The sequence below is a fragment of the Furipterus horrens genome, unplaced genomic scaffold (genome assembly GCF_987537825.1).
Source record: "Furipterus horrens unplaced genomic scaffold, mFurHor1.1.pri manual_scaffold_3, whole genome shotgun sequence".
In the NCBI taxonomy this organism is placed as follows: Eukaryota; Metazoa; Chordata; class Mammalia; order Chiroptera; family Furipteridae; genus Furipterus; species Furipterus horrens.
Genome location: NW_028327173.1, coordinates 92622590 through 92636627, shown reverse-complemented (window position 1 = coordinate 92636627; position 14038 = coordinate 92622590). Strand labels below are relative to the sequence as shown.

Below are 14038 nucleotides of genomic sequence, written 5' to 3'. Positions count from 1 at the left end.
AAGATGGGGATCTTAAGCTCAGAAAATCTCTGTGATTTGACCAAGGACCTTCATTTCATCAATGGCACAGGTAGATCTAGAAGGCAAAGTGTTTGACTTCCATATAAGCATCATCCTTTCCCTGTGATGATAAAAGCTCTCCTCCAGAGGAAAATCATTACAAGACTACACAAGAAGCAGTGGGGCCTGGAAAGGTTTAATGAGAAGTTGTTGATACCAGCTCTGGATGCCAGGACTACTTTCCATTGACCAATCTTTCTACCTCATGGATATTCACCTAAATATTCCCAGACCCAACCCCTGAAGCCCAGTTAGCTGAAATGTGTCTGTCTAGCCAACTCAAATCTACTGTGTGTCATTTCAGTTTCCTTAGCCAGCAAACTGACACACCTGCAGATCCTACACATGATAACCACCTCTAACTCATTCAGAGGTATTTCACTAAATGTAGCAACTCCCACCTCAAAATAAATTAAGGGTGCTCTCACTAGAATTAAAGGACTACAATAGTCCATCTCTATATCGCGGTTCACTTATCGTGGCCTCACTGTATGGTGGAATTTCAAAAAATATTATATTTAATTATTTATCACAGATTTTTCACTATATCACGGGATTTTGCAGTACTGTATATGTATGTTGTTAAAGTTACATAGGTTTAAGAATGTAGAATATGTTTAAGAACATGAGTAGTGTTTATAAAAGTGTGGGAAAGGTTAATAAGGGACTGGGAATGGTTTATAATTGTGTGGGAAAGGTTTATAAAGCCTTAAAATATATATAAATACTAAAATAAATGTAAGGTTCCTACTTCTCAGATTTTCACCTATCATGGGGGGGGGGGTCTAGAACGTAATACCTGCGATAAGTGAGGTAATACTGTATATTGTATTATTGAGCACCTCTAATGCACTACTTAGTAGCAACATTAAGTGTGAGTAATACATGAAAAGAAAAACATTATGCTAATTAGCATGTACAAAATATATAACTTTGCCTATGTAAAGGTACAGTATGAGCCCTTTTGATAAATTGAATCCATCATTTCAATTATATAATCTATTTGACCAATATTAATAAAATCAACCAATTATTTTTTGTATTACTATTTACAACAAAGATATTTCTTGAATAAACAGGAAATGAATTTCTTATTTCTGCTTTTGTGCCCCATATCTTCCCCCACAATGAAATTAGTCATAGCTTAGTATGCACTGTGTTTTTTTCAAGTATATTTTATTGATTATGTTTTTACAGTAGTCCCAATTTTTTCCCCTTTGCTTCCCCCAGCCAGTACCCCCCTTCTGCCAGCAATCCCATACCCCTTAGTTCATGTCCATGGGTCATGCATACAAGCTCTTTGGCTTCACCCTTTCCTATAGTATTCTTAACATCCCCCTGTCTATTTTGTACCAACCAATTATGCTTCTTAATCCCTGCACCATTTTCCCATTTCTCCCCCTCCCCCCTCCCAGCTGATAACCCTCTAAATTATCCCCATACCTATGATTCTATTCTGATTCTAGTTTGCTTAGTTGATTTTGTTTTTATTTTTTAGATTCAGTTGTTTATAGTTGTGAGTTTGTTGTAATTTTAATGTTCATAGTTTTGATCTTTTTTCTTAAATAAGTCCCTTTAACATTTCATATAATAATGGCTTAGTAATAATGAACTCTTTTAGCTTTACCTTCTGGGAAGCACTTCATCTGCCCTTCCATCTAAATGATAGCTTTGCTGGATAGAGTAATCTTGGTTGAAGATCCTTGCTTTTCACCACATTGAATACTCCTTGCCAGTCCCTTCTTGCCTTCCAAGTTTCTTTTGATAAATCAACTTATAGTCTTATAGGCACCACCGTGTAGGCAACTCTCCGCCTCTCTCTTGCTGCCCCCAGGACTCTGTCTTCATCTTTCACCTTTGGCATCTCAATCATGATGCGTCCTGGTGTGGTCCCCTCTAGGCCAGCTTGCCCGGGACCCTCCGTGCTTCCTGGATCTGTATGTCCACCTCCTTCATAAAATTTGGGAATTTTTCCTCATTTTTAAAAATTCTTGCTTCCTCATTCTGCACTGGTTGACTCTTTTTTTCTCCCTTATGTTCCAAATCACTGATTTGAACCCCAGTCCTTCCCTTCACCATTGGTTTTGTGTGGATTTTCCTTCGTTTCACTTAGTATAACCTTCACTTCTTCTCTTATGCATTTGCCATACTCAAGCATATCTGTCAAGCCTCTGAGCATCTTTATCACCAGTATTTTAAATTCTGCATCTGTTAACTTGGCTATCTCCTCATTGCTTAGTTCTTCCACTGGATCCTTGATCCATTCCCCCTTTTGAGCCATACTTCTCTGTCTCCTCATTCTGACAGGCTCCTGTGTTTGTTTGTCTCCACATCTCATGTAGAGCCTTAGGGATTTGTCAGTAGAGGGCAACCTGTTTCACCACGTTGTGGCGCTGTATGTGGGGGAGGGACATGAGAGGGAACAATGCCGCCTGCCCACCATTCACCCCTTTTCCAAGCACCTCTCCCACTTCCACACCAGACTGGCGCCCCTCCAACTGCTGCCCTGGCTGTTGTTCCCAGAGTGGGTGGGTCTGCAGCTATTCTAGGACTGTGGGGGCCCTTTAAACAAGCGGACTCTGCTGAGACCAGCAGTTTCTGCCTCCACCCCAACCCCCACTGGTCTGCACAGTCAGAAGCAATGAGGCTTAATTTCCCCTGCTGCTGGGACAGTGAGCAGTGAGGTCTGGTGAGGACCTGGGAACGCTCCCCAGGTGTCCCTCCTGACTTTTTAAAACATGTAACTGCACTTTCTGCCAGCCTGCTGCTGCCGTCGCTGCTACTGCCAGCACACCATGTCCTCACCACCCTGGCTCCACCCCTCCTACCTGTCTGGATGAGTGTTTCTTTTTTATATCTTTGTTTGCTGAACTTTCATGCAATTTGATATTCTGGAACTTCTGGTTGTTTCTAGTTTTGAGGTAGTTGTATTCCTTCTTAGTTGTGGAGGGAGATGTAGCATGTCTGTCTAGGCCTCCATCTTGCCTGGAAGTCCTATTAGTAATTTTTATCTTTTTCATTTTATATATGGACAAACTGAGGTTAAGAAAGGTTGAATAATTTATAATGGGTATGAGTTAATGAATGAATAGCTGAGTTAGATTTGAAGTAAACACTTCCCACAATTTCCAACTGATTTTTGCTGTGTATCAACCCTGGTAGGAAATTCCCAACACAAATACAATAATATAAGTACAAGTTTACCCACAAATGCACACATAGTCACATACACATTCACCCACACACACCAAGTAGCTAGACAATACAACAAAGAATATATATACACCCTGTACATATGATTCTCTGTCCAAAACAAAACTTAAAAATTTCAAAACCCCTGAAAATACCTTTAACAGCAAACCTTTTTTTGTGGGGGAAGTTTTTTCCCCTAAAATCACAGTTATAAGATATAAATATTCTATAAATGTTTATTTTAATAATTTAAAGTTATTTAAAATATATGTAACTTTATTTAGATAACTAACCACAAAATAAATGTTATAATTAATTTTTAATTTAAAAGTATATGTTAACTTTCCATTGCATCAGAGGATTAGCTATTATTTCCATGATGTACTATTGTGTTATGTCCTTGGTCTACATTACTTCTTCCTTTTTAAAAAATAATATTCATTGCTCTTTATTCAGAATATGTCTTATTAGGCAAGAACAATATGCTTTCTCTACATTTTATTTTCTGTATTGGGTATTTCAATTACTTTATTTAAATGTTAAAGCTATCACTGTTTTTTGAAAAAGCATAGAGATATTGTATTAATAATTTAGACTCTCCTTTACATAAAATATTTTTATGAATCATTAAAGTTATTGCAAACTATCAACAATGTATCATACAACATTTCACTTTACACATTATTCTAAGAAGATTGTTTGGAATCATCAGTTTCAGTGCTCCCGTCTCTCAGTAACACTGCTGTTTCTGAGACATGAGGACCAATCTTGCCAAATATATTTAAATGTATTCTGCAGTGAGCAGCCCCCCTTGTGTGCCACAACTAGTAACAGGGTCAGGAGGGGATGATAGCTCTTCATCACAATATTTTTAAAGTAATCTTCAAACTGAAAATTATGAATCTTTTTCACAAATAGTTAGTGAGCAACTTCTCTATGACAAAAACCCTACTATACCCTGGGGGTAAATGTGATAATTTAAAAAGTAATCATTGTCATCATCATCTGTGCCCTGAAAGAACTTAGGTTCAGGATGAGGATGCATAAAAAATAATAAATTAAAATGCAATGTGATAAATGCTATGAGGGCAATAGGTATGAGATTCTATGGGGTTGCAAACATAGAAGAGGCTTATAACATGGACTGTTAAGGACACTGTGGGGTCATCTTTTTGGGTATGGTTCTTAAAGCTCAGTCTTAAAAATTACAGGTAGAAGATAGGGTGTGAAGCAGAAAGACAGACAAAGGTCCCAGAGTGAGAGTGGAAGCAGTTTCAACACAAGTTTTGTGTTGTTATCCTTTAAAGATGGCATGATCTGGAGATAGTCCACAAGCCTAGCCTACAACCTTCTTTTCTGAGCTTGACTTCCATTATTTGTAAAGTCTGAATAAGTTTCATAACACCTCTGAAGCTCAGAGTGCTCATCAAAAATAAAATAAAAATCATCTCTGTTTCTTACCATTCAAAACTATAAAGATAAAGTGAGGTAACACAAATAAGGCAAATGATCCTTGAACAGTTTTATGCTGGTCCCTGCAGAACTCAAGCAGAAACAAGATTCTAGTCCAAATGGAAGTGGGATAGCAAACGAGGACTGAGGAAGGGAACAGAGTCACTGAAACGTGGTGCTTTACCATAAGCCAGAATCCCACCATCCATGCCTTATCCCAGGCCACCTGCTTCTGAGACATGAACTTCAGCCAATTCCCTGCTGAGAAACATCCCTACTTGCTGAAACCTCTACAACTTAGTTATTGCCAAAACCCATAAGTCCGAAATTTTAGACTTAATTTCTAGTACTATTTTTTTTTCAGACTGAAATTAACAGAGGTTAAAGAGAAGCAAAATTTTTGATAATTTTGCTAAATTCTAACTATGAAAACGACATCTTTATTTAAGTTAAAAATCTACCATTTTTGTTTTTAGACATTGATGGTGTGAATATGGTTGCTTTTCACAAGAGGTGGAATCACATATATTCTAGAAGTATATTCTCTAAAGCCAGACTATCTAGGTTTAATCTTGGATTCCTCACTTGCTAGCTGAGGATCTGGAATGAGTGATTTAATTTTCTTCTGCAATTGTTTCTTCACATGTAAAATGGACTAATAACAATATCTATCTCATAGAGTTCTTGGAAAGAATAAATGAAGTAATTCACATAAAGCTGTCAGAACAATGCCTGGCACATAGTAAATGTTCAATAAATGCTGACTATCATTATTTTCAGCACAATGGTCAAGACAGGTTACCTTGTTGGCACTCAGTAAAATTTGTGATTGAAAGCCCTGGCCGCTGTGGCTCAGTGGATTATCAGTCAGCCTGCAAACCAACTGTCGCGAGTTAGATTCCCAGTCAGGGCACATGTCTAGGTTGCACGTCAGGTCCCCTATTTGGGGGTGCAAGTGAGAGGCAACCACACAGTAATGTTTCTCTCCCTCTCTCTTTCTCATTTCCCCTCTCTCTAAAAAAATAAATAAAGAGACAAATAAATAAATAAATAAATAAAATTTTTGATTGAAACAAATGAATATTTGACTCAAATAATGATATAACACTTCATATAAGTTCATATTAATAAAATTACCCATACATGAAGCATACCTGAGAGCAAATTCAGACATTAGTGTGAATGAAATAGACACACATGACAATTACAATATTCAACAGCAAATGTTTTTAGTGTGGGGGGCAGTTTCTGTCAGTGGGCTGTTGCAACAAGAGCTCTGTAAACACCTTGCCTGTGACGGAGATACAGAGTGAGAAATTCTCACAAAGGGAAAACTTCAAGGTGTCAGAGAGCATGTAAAATATTGAGTCATGAGAGCTACTTCCAAGGAAACAATACTCTCTGCTGTTTTCCACTTGTACTTAAAATATCAAAACAAAAATGACAATGATGAAACTTACTTCAATCAAGTCTCCACATTAAAATCCCACCTCTTACCGCTGGCCAAATGTCACAGCAAGACTGTTTTCAGTATTCTGCCTCCATATTTGTTGAAACAGTCTGGTATAAAACGTCACCCCACCAAACAAAACTCTGTGTATTTGAAAACAATTAAGTGGCTGCTGATACCTGGCTTACATCTGTTTATCTAATGCAAAGATCTAGTGACTCAACCAGGGGTTCAAAGCATCTATATTTATCCCAACTGGCTGCCATGGAAGAAGGCAGAAAAGAGCCAGCACCCAAAATTTGCTACAGATGGTCAGCCCACATAGTCAACATTTCATTTTTGAGGAAAGTGTTCTATTCATTTTACAATGTCTGAGACACTCTGCTCTCAATAAAGAGGTACCTCCTTCTGCACGTGTGCATGGTACATTGTTCCCCAATGTGGTCATACCTATTTAGTTTCCACTAGTTAACCATGTAACTTTTACCACTTGAATAAAAAAATAGGTTTAATTCCTTTAATTTATAATTTATTTGAGTTAGAATGATCACCTTTCTGTACAGACATAAATGAATATATTTGTACATCTAAACATACCGCAGTTACAGAACAGGAACTGCAGAAACAGATACCTCTGTCTATATATGTATATACCTGTAGATATGTATAGTACATATGCATATATACATAGATACAGTATCTATATCTATATATGCATGTGGATATATATTATGTATATGTATATACTGTGAGTATATACATACGCTTGACTATAAATATATAGTATAGATATATATAGTATATATATATATATATATATATATACTTTCAGATATAGTGTATATAGGACAAGTATACATATCTATACTGTATATACATGTGTGTATATATATATACATATATATATATATAATGTACAAATATATTTGTATGCTTGTGTGTGAATGTGCAAATACATGTGTTGGTGTCTGTTTCTACAGTTTCTGTTCTGTTCCTGTGGGGGGTTTGTTTAATATAGAGCTAATAGCATGGTGTTTTATATACTATACCTTCAATATATGTCTTCAAAAATTTCTCCCATGTTGCACTTCTTTTATGTTTTTTTTATCTGTTACATATTCATTTATTTGTCTATAATTCATGCATGCTTGAAACCTGAAACTTCCTTGAAACATTTGTATGAAACTTCAGTAAGGTGCAAAGAAGGCAAGTCTATGAGGATGTCAAGATAGCCTCCTGGATGATTCTTCTATGTGGTTGCCAGTGGAAACTGTCATGGCAGGGTTTTGACTGCTTATGGCCATTTTCATCTCTTGCCACTATCTTACTTTAAATAGCAGGGTGTTAAATTCCATGAGAACTTTTTAAAGGTATTTTACCATCTTTAGTTTAATTCAGAAGTTAAAATGGAAATTATGACATCTTTTCTGACATTGTCTTACCAGCCGCTAATATGGTATATTTCTTCATTTATAAAGACAGTTTCTTGTCTTCCAATAATATTTTATAATATTCCACATGGGGGTCTTGAGTATATTTTGTTAGGCTTATTCCTATGTATCTTGTAGTTGTTGCTTTCCTCCCTAGTGAAAGTAAGCTGTTTATATTCTAGTATGTTTCACAGTAATTCATTAGGATGTTTAGAAATGCTCTTATTTTTAGGTTGTATTTAGCCACCTGTTTAACTTATTAGTTCAAAATGTCTGAATGTACATTCTCTTGGATTTGTGTAGAAAAATATACTATCTTCATGTACTTTTGTTTTCATTTTCCAATTGTTATTCTTCCTTTATTTATCCTCATCTGAGGACAGTTTTTCATTGCTTTTTAGAGAGAGGAAGGGAAAGAGAGAAACATCTATGTGATTAAGAAACATTGATTGGTTCCCTCCCATAGTCACCCATAACAAGGACTGAACCTGCAACCTAGGTATGTGCCCTGACTGGGAATTGAACCCACAACCTTTTGGTTAAGGGCCAATGCTCCAAGCAATTGAGTCTCTCTGGCTATGGCTTATTCTTCTTTTTGTCTGTAGGTGTGTTGATTATCACCTCCAATACAAGTGTAAATAGAAGAATACTGTAACTCCTCTTTAGTGGGCATATTTCCAATGTGTTTTCAGTAAACATTTTCTTGTTATAGTTTATGTAGATAATTTTTTATTAATTTAGAAGTTCCTTTCTCTTCATAAATTTAAAGCATATTTTATCATGAGTAAATGTGTTCCTACATCTTTGGGGTGATGATTCTTCCTTCTTAATTTTGTTAATATGCTATATTAACACAGACTCTCAGAAAGTGAATCATCTTTTCATATTGGGGATAAACTTCATTTAATTGCAATACTTTTATTTTCAAACACTGCTGACTTTGATTTGCTAAAATTTTGTTTAGGATTTCTGCTATGTCTTCATATAAGAGAGTGGTCTCTATATATTTCTTTGACTGACCTTAACCAATTTAGCTTCGAAGTTATATTATTTATTGGCATACTGTTTAAAACTACTGAATCTATTGTTACCATTTTCTTTTTTTTTTTGTACTAATATTGTATACTTGAGACTTTTCACTTTTGTTTTGCTTGAAATTAGTCTATTTTATTACTTTAATATATGATTATTTATGTAGATCCTGTTGTGTTTTCCATTTTTGTTAACTTTAAACACCTGTTTTTATTTGATTTTTTCCCCTCACTTTAGGTCCATCTTTTTTATTATTATTATTATTATTCATAGCATTTTCAACATATCAGTTTTGCAATCTCACTTTTTCTTTTTGGAAAATGATGTTCAATATATAAAAGAAACACTAAGCTGCACTTTCACTGATCTCTAAGCTTTGTTATATTTCACTTCCATTGTTGTTTAGCTCAAAATATATTATATTCCCAACATTTCTACCTGAACCTATAAGTTAATAAAATACATTTGATAACTTCTTGACATCATTGACTTTACACTATTTTTAAACTTTTGTTTTTAAACTAATCATACTACTGTCCTTCCAGGATAATAATTTAAAATGTTTTAAGACTCCATTGTGTATCAGATGGGTACTAGGTTTAATGGAGTGATCATTTCTTTTTTTTTTTTTGGTTTTTCAATTACAGTTGTCCCCTTTTCCCCTAATTTCTCTCCCCCACCCAACCCACCCATCATTTCTTAAGATATATAAACATTTTATTACTATATTGTACACCTGGAACTAATATAATATTGTATTTCAACTGTAATAGAAAAATAAATTTATAAAAAATTTCAAAAATGCTATTGAAGCCTAAAACTGATAATTCATAACCTTTTTATATACACTTTAAAGGAATATTTTATATTTTCTTGATATATACATATACACAGAATATATATCATATATGATTAAATGTATTTATGTTCACATTGCCTGTTTCTGTACCAGTTTTAAATCTACTTAAGATATAATTTCTGAGAAATGTGTGTTAAAATTTCTCTCACTGTAATTGGGAATTTAGACATTTGGTCGCTTTTGCTCTACATTTTGAAGGCATTTTTGTATATGCTTACTAGATTATAATAATTATAACTTATGGGGAGATTGTTGTTTTCATAGTTATCTACATTTTCTGTGACCATCGAGGCTCTTTCCTTGAATTTTACTATCCTGAATTTTACTATCTCCACTTGGCATTCACAAAGCTATAGATTGTATTTTTTTATTTTAAAAATTCATTAGTTTTAATAGTCATGCCTAAGCATCAATTTTTCTACATTTTTGTTTTCATAATTTTTTCCTTTCTTGACATCAGAAAGACCTTAGTACTTAAAAAATTATTTATTGTTTTTCTATTACAGTTGTCCCACTTTTTCTCCCATTGCTCCCCCCCACCTCACCCACCCCTTCTTCCACAGTCAATCCCCACCCCATTGTCCATGTCCATGGGTCATTCATACTAGTTCCTTGACTAGACTCTTCCCCTTCTTTCCCCCCTTCCACTCCCCCCTGGTCACTGTCAGGCTGCTCCTTGTTTATAAAGGAGGAAGAAACATAAAATGGAGTGAGAAGAGCCTCTTCAAAAAATGGTGCTGGGAGAACTAGATAGCGACATGCAAAAAAAATGAAACTAGACCACCAACTTACACTATGCACCAGAATAAACTCAAGATGGATCAAAGACTTAAAATCATGGAGGAAAACATAGGCAGAAAAATTTCAGATATCCCATACAACAATATTTTCACCGATATATCTCCTAGGGCAAGAGAAATAAAGGAAAAAATAAACAAATGGGACTATATCAAACTAAAGAGTTTCTGACCTTTGTACTCTTTAATCATACTTTAAAAACCTTCAAAATCTCATTCTTGTTATTTAATTTTTCTGCACAGTCCCCAAGTAATTATGTTTATCAATTTGTTCTATCAGTTTTTATGTTTACTATTGTTTCTTTTATCTTATAATTACTACCCCATCCCACTAAAATAGATTTCTTGTTGAGGATATAATTGTGGTGATCCCTCTCAATCATTTTACATGAAAAACATGAGCTTTGTGAATGACTAAAAGCTCAGACTCTGATGACAAACTGGGTTCATATTTGAATGTACTCATTAGCTATACGGCACTGGGAAATTACTTAATATTTGGGTACCTTAGTGTAAAAGTGTAATAATTGTTTCTAGGCCATAAAAATTGTAAGAATAAAATAATCTAATACATATAAATGGCTTAAGACAGTGTTTGGAATATGACAAACATGGAATAGATGTTTACTATTGTTATTAGTACTTTGCTTTTACCCCTTAAATTGATTTAACTTGGAAGTAATCTTAAATTTATCAAAACATTGCAACACCAGAGCACCATTTGAGAGCATATTGCCACAAGACATTAGTGTATATTTCTGTAAACCGTCACTTTTCTACACGATCACAACCCAATCATCAAAATCAGAAAAGTAACATTGATATATTACCATTCTAAACCTCAGACCCCATTCAGGTGTTTGTAATAGTTACAGAATGTCCTTTGGAGCAAAAAATCCAGTTCAAAATTATGAGTTGCATTTAACTGTGATACATATTAAGTCTCTTTCAGTCAGAAACAGTTTCTGATTCTTCCCTTGATTTCTATATCTTTCACACTTTTTGACCTTATAGGCCAATTATTCTGAAGGATGTCTCTTAATTCTGATTTGTCTGGTGTTGCCTCACAAATAGATTCAGGTTACAAATCCTTGACAGGAATATTTCAGTAGAGATACTGCTCATTATATCCTATCAGGAGGCTCACAATCTCAATTTATCTCCTTACTGATGCTCATGATATTAACTTGATCAAAGTGGTTGGTATCTGCCACATGTCTCAGTATAAAGTGACTTTTTTATGTGTGTGATGGCTTAGTGTGGTTTCACCTTAGCTAAGCTTGAATTTTCATTCCCAGAATTTTTTTCCCTGGATGATTCTGTCAACCTGGCATAGTTCCAGCAGAAGTAGAAGCTGTGGATTCTGATGCTAGCTCATGTCAACCAGGTGAGAAGGCAGGTTTTTGAGGAAGTTCATGAAGTGCCACATCATTTGACATGACACTGGCTTCCGACCATGAACATGGCTGCCACTTTCTCTGTGCCTTTCAGATCTCACTCTGTGTGGCTATTCTAAAATCTTCTTTCTCACTTGATTGACATTAGCCAGCATCAGAATCTACAGCTCTTTCTACTCCTGCTGGAGCTATGTCAGGTACACGTTATGTTAGTCCCATGTTGAAGGGCATTGGCTCCTCCTGCAGATCACTTCAGTGTCAGTGTTGAAAGCAGTGAAGGACAGACATGGACTGTCTTCACGGCTTCCATTTGTCCTGGCCCTTCCCACCTTGCAACCATGTTTCTTTCCTGATGGCCTGCTCTTCTCACTTCTGGCCCAGCATGAGAGGCAGAAGCAATGGCCATATGTAAATCATATAACTAAATGTCCTGAGTGTATGAGATTTAATCTCTGCAAGAAATTCCTAGTGTATATTATTACTAATACTTCTGTTACTCTGATCAAACCGTGATAGAAATATAAAAATATTTATTATATTCATTGATAAATCTAGAAAACCATAAAAATAGCTCCCTTTTAAAGGCAAAACCATGAGGTTTACTCTGCTTTCCTTTTCCATGATTATGACTATTCTAATAGTAAAAAACATAGCTCCCATTAGAATTAATAGGTTTACTTATTTGATCAATTCCTTTCGATATAACTAACCTCCCATAGTCATCCAAGGCAGACACCATCCTCAACACACTACTGAAACCCCTGGTGAGCTCTCTTCTCTAGGTGGGCACACTCCTTACTCTGCTCGAGTCTTCTCACCCTTCAAGGGTGCTGGTACTGTATTTCCAAGCTGCTCACTGCCCTTTCTCTGCTGTATGTCTACTCTAAATCTGACACCGTCATTCCCTGTTCCCCACCCCATGCCAGGTGTAGACAGCTGTGTTGCTTTGCTCCATCTAATGGCTTTAGGATTGATGTTTTCAGGAAGAAAAACAGGAGGATAAAGTAGTTAAGAAGAAACAGAGAATCTTGCTCTTGGGTTTGTATGATAGTTCAGTTAGAATAGCTTTCTACATTAAAAGGTAATTTGTGTGTTTTTCATGCAAATTTTAGGTATTACTCCTTAATTTAGGGATCTTTTTGGTTAATACAAAGAATAGTGCTGATTCTAGTTGTCTTTCTACTATAGGTAATGTATTTCTCCTTGATTGTTTTAGACTATTTAGTTTGTTTCTCTTTCCCTTATGTTCTGGACTTTTGCTACAATGTATTTATATGTGGATTTATTTATTTATATTCTATAGCCTTCTGTTTAGAAGACTATGTATTTCTTAAATCCTGAAAAGAAGTCAATAGTGATGGAAGGTGATAGAGGTGTTAACTAAACCACCTGTGGTAATTGTTTTGCAATATCACACTATGTACCTTAAATTTATAAAATGTTATATGTTGGGGTCGGCGTGGCCATGGCGGCTCGTGTCCTTTGCCCCTGTGTCCTCCGACTGCCCGCGGCCTTGGGGTCGCTGTCCCGGGTTCCCACGCTGACCGCCTCCCAGCCGCTCAGCATCTCTCTGTGCCCCGCAGAAACCCAGATGAGGCCCGGGGCTCCAGCCCTGGCGCTTGTGCAGGTACCAGGCAGGGTTACACAGCTATGCCACCCTTATAGTGATGCGACCCCTCTGACGTTAGAGGGCATCAAGGACCGTGCTCTTTACGACTTGAAACTGTATGACAAGATTGACCCAGAGAAGCTCTCAGTAAATTCCCATTTTATGGAAGACCTGGGCTTAGACAGTTTGGACCAAGTGGAGATTATCATGGCCATGGAGGATGAATTTGGGTTTGAAACTCCTGATACAGATGCGGAGAAGTTGATGTGTCCACAAGAAATTGTAGATTACATTGCAGATAAGAAGGATGTGTATGAATAAAGTATCGGACCCCTTTCCTCCACAGATAGAAGACTTGGATATACAGAAGAGTGTCTGGCAGAAGAACACATTTTGGCATTACTGCTGACATTGACCGAGTAATTCTGTTTAGACTTGTATTTAAATTGTCTAAGTGTTTTTGCCCCTTGAAAATAAATCTGTAAAACCAAAAAAAAAAAAAAAAAGAAGTTATACGTCAATTATATCTCAATAAATTTGAAAAAATAAATATAAAAAAGTTTAAGTAATGGTTGTGCATATGAAAACTATTTGCAGATGCTTTGATTTTTAAAATTAATATTCACTTTATTAAAATGAAATTAAAAGTCAAACTAAGAGCTATTTTGAAAAATATTGTTTCTCCTATATATTGTACATTCTTTTCTTCTAGTTCTTATATGATAAATATTGGCATTCTTAACTAATCTTACATTTTACC

The 14038-nt window shown here is 35.7% G+C and overlaps 1 pseudogene; it reads left to right on the top strand.

Annotated features, from left to right (window-relative positions):
- Window positions 1-13127: 13127 nt before the first annotated feature.
- On the top strand, window positions 13128-13771 carry LOC150015504 (acyl carrier protein, mitochondrial pseudogene; annotated as a pseudogene).
- Window positions 13772-14038: the final 267 nt, after the last annotated feature.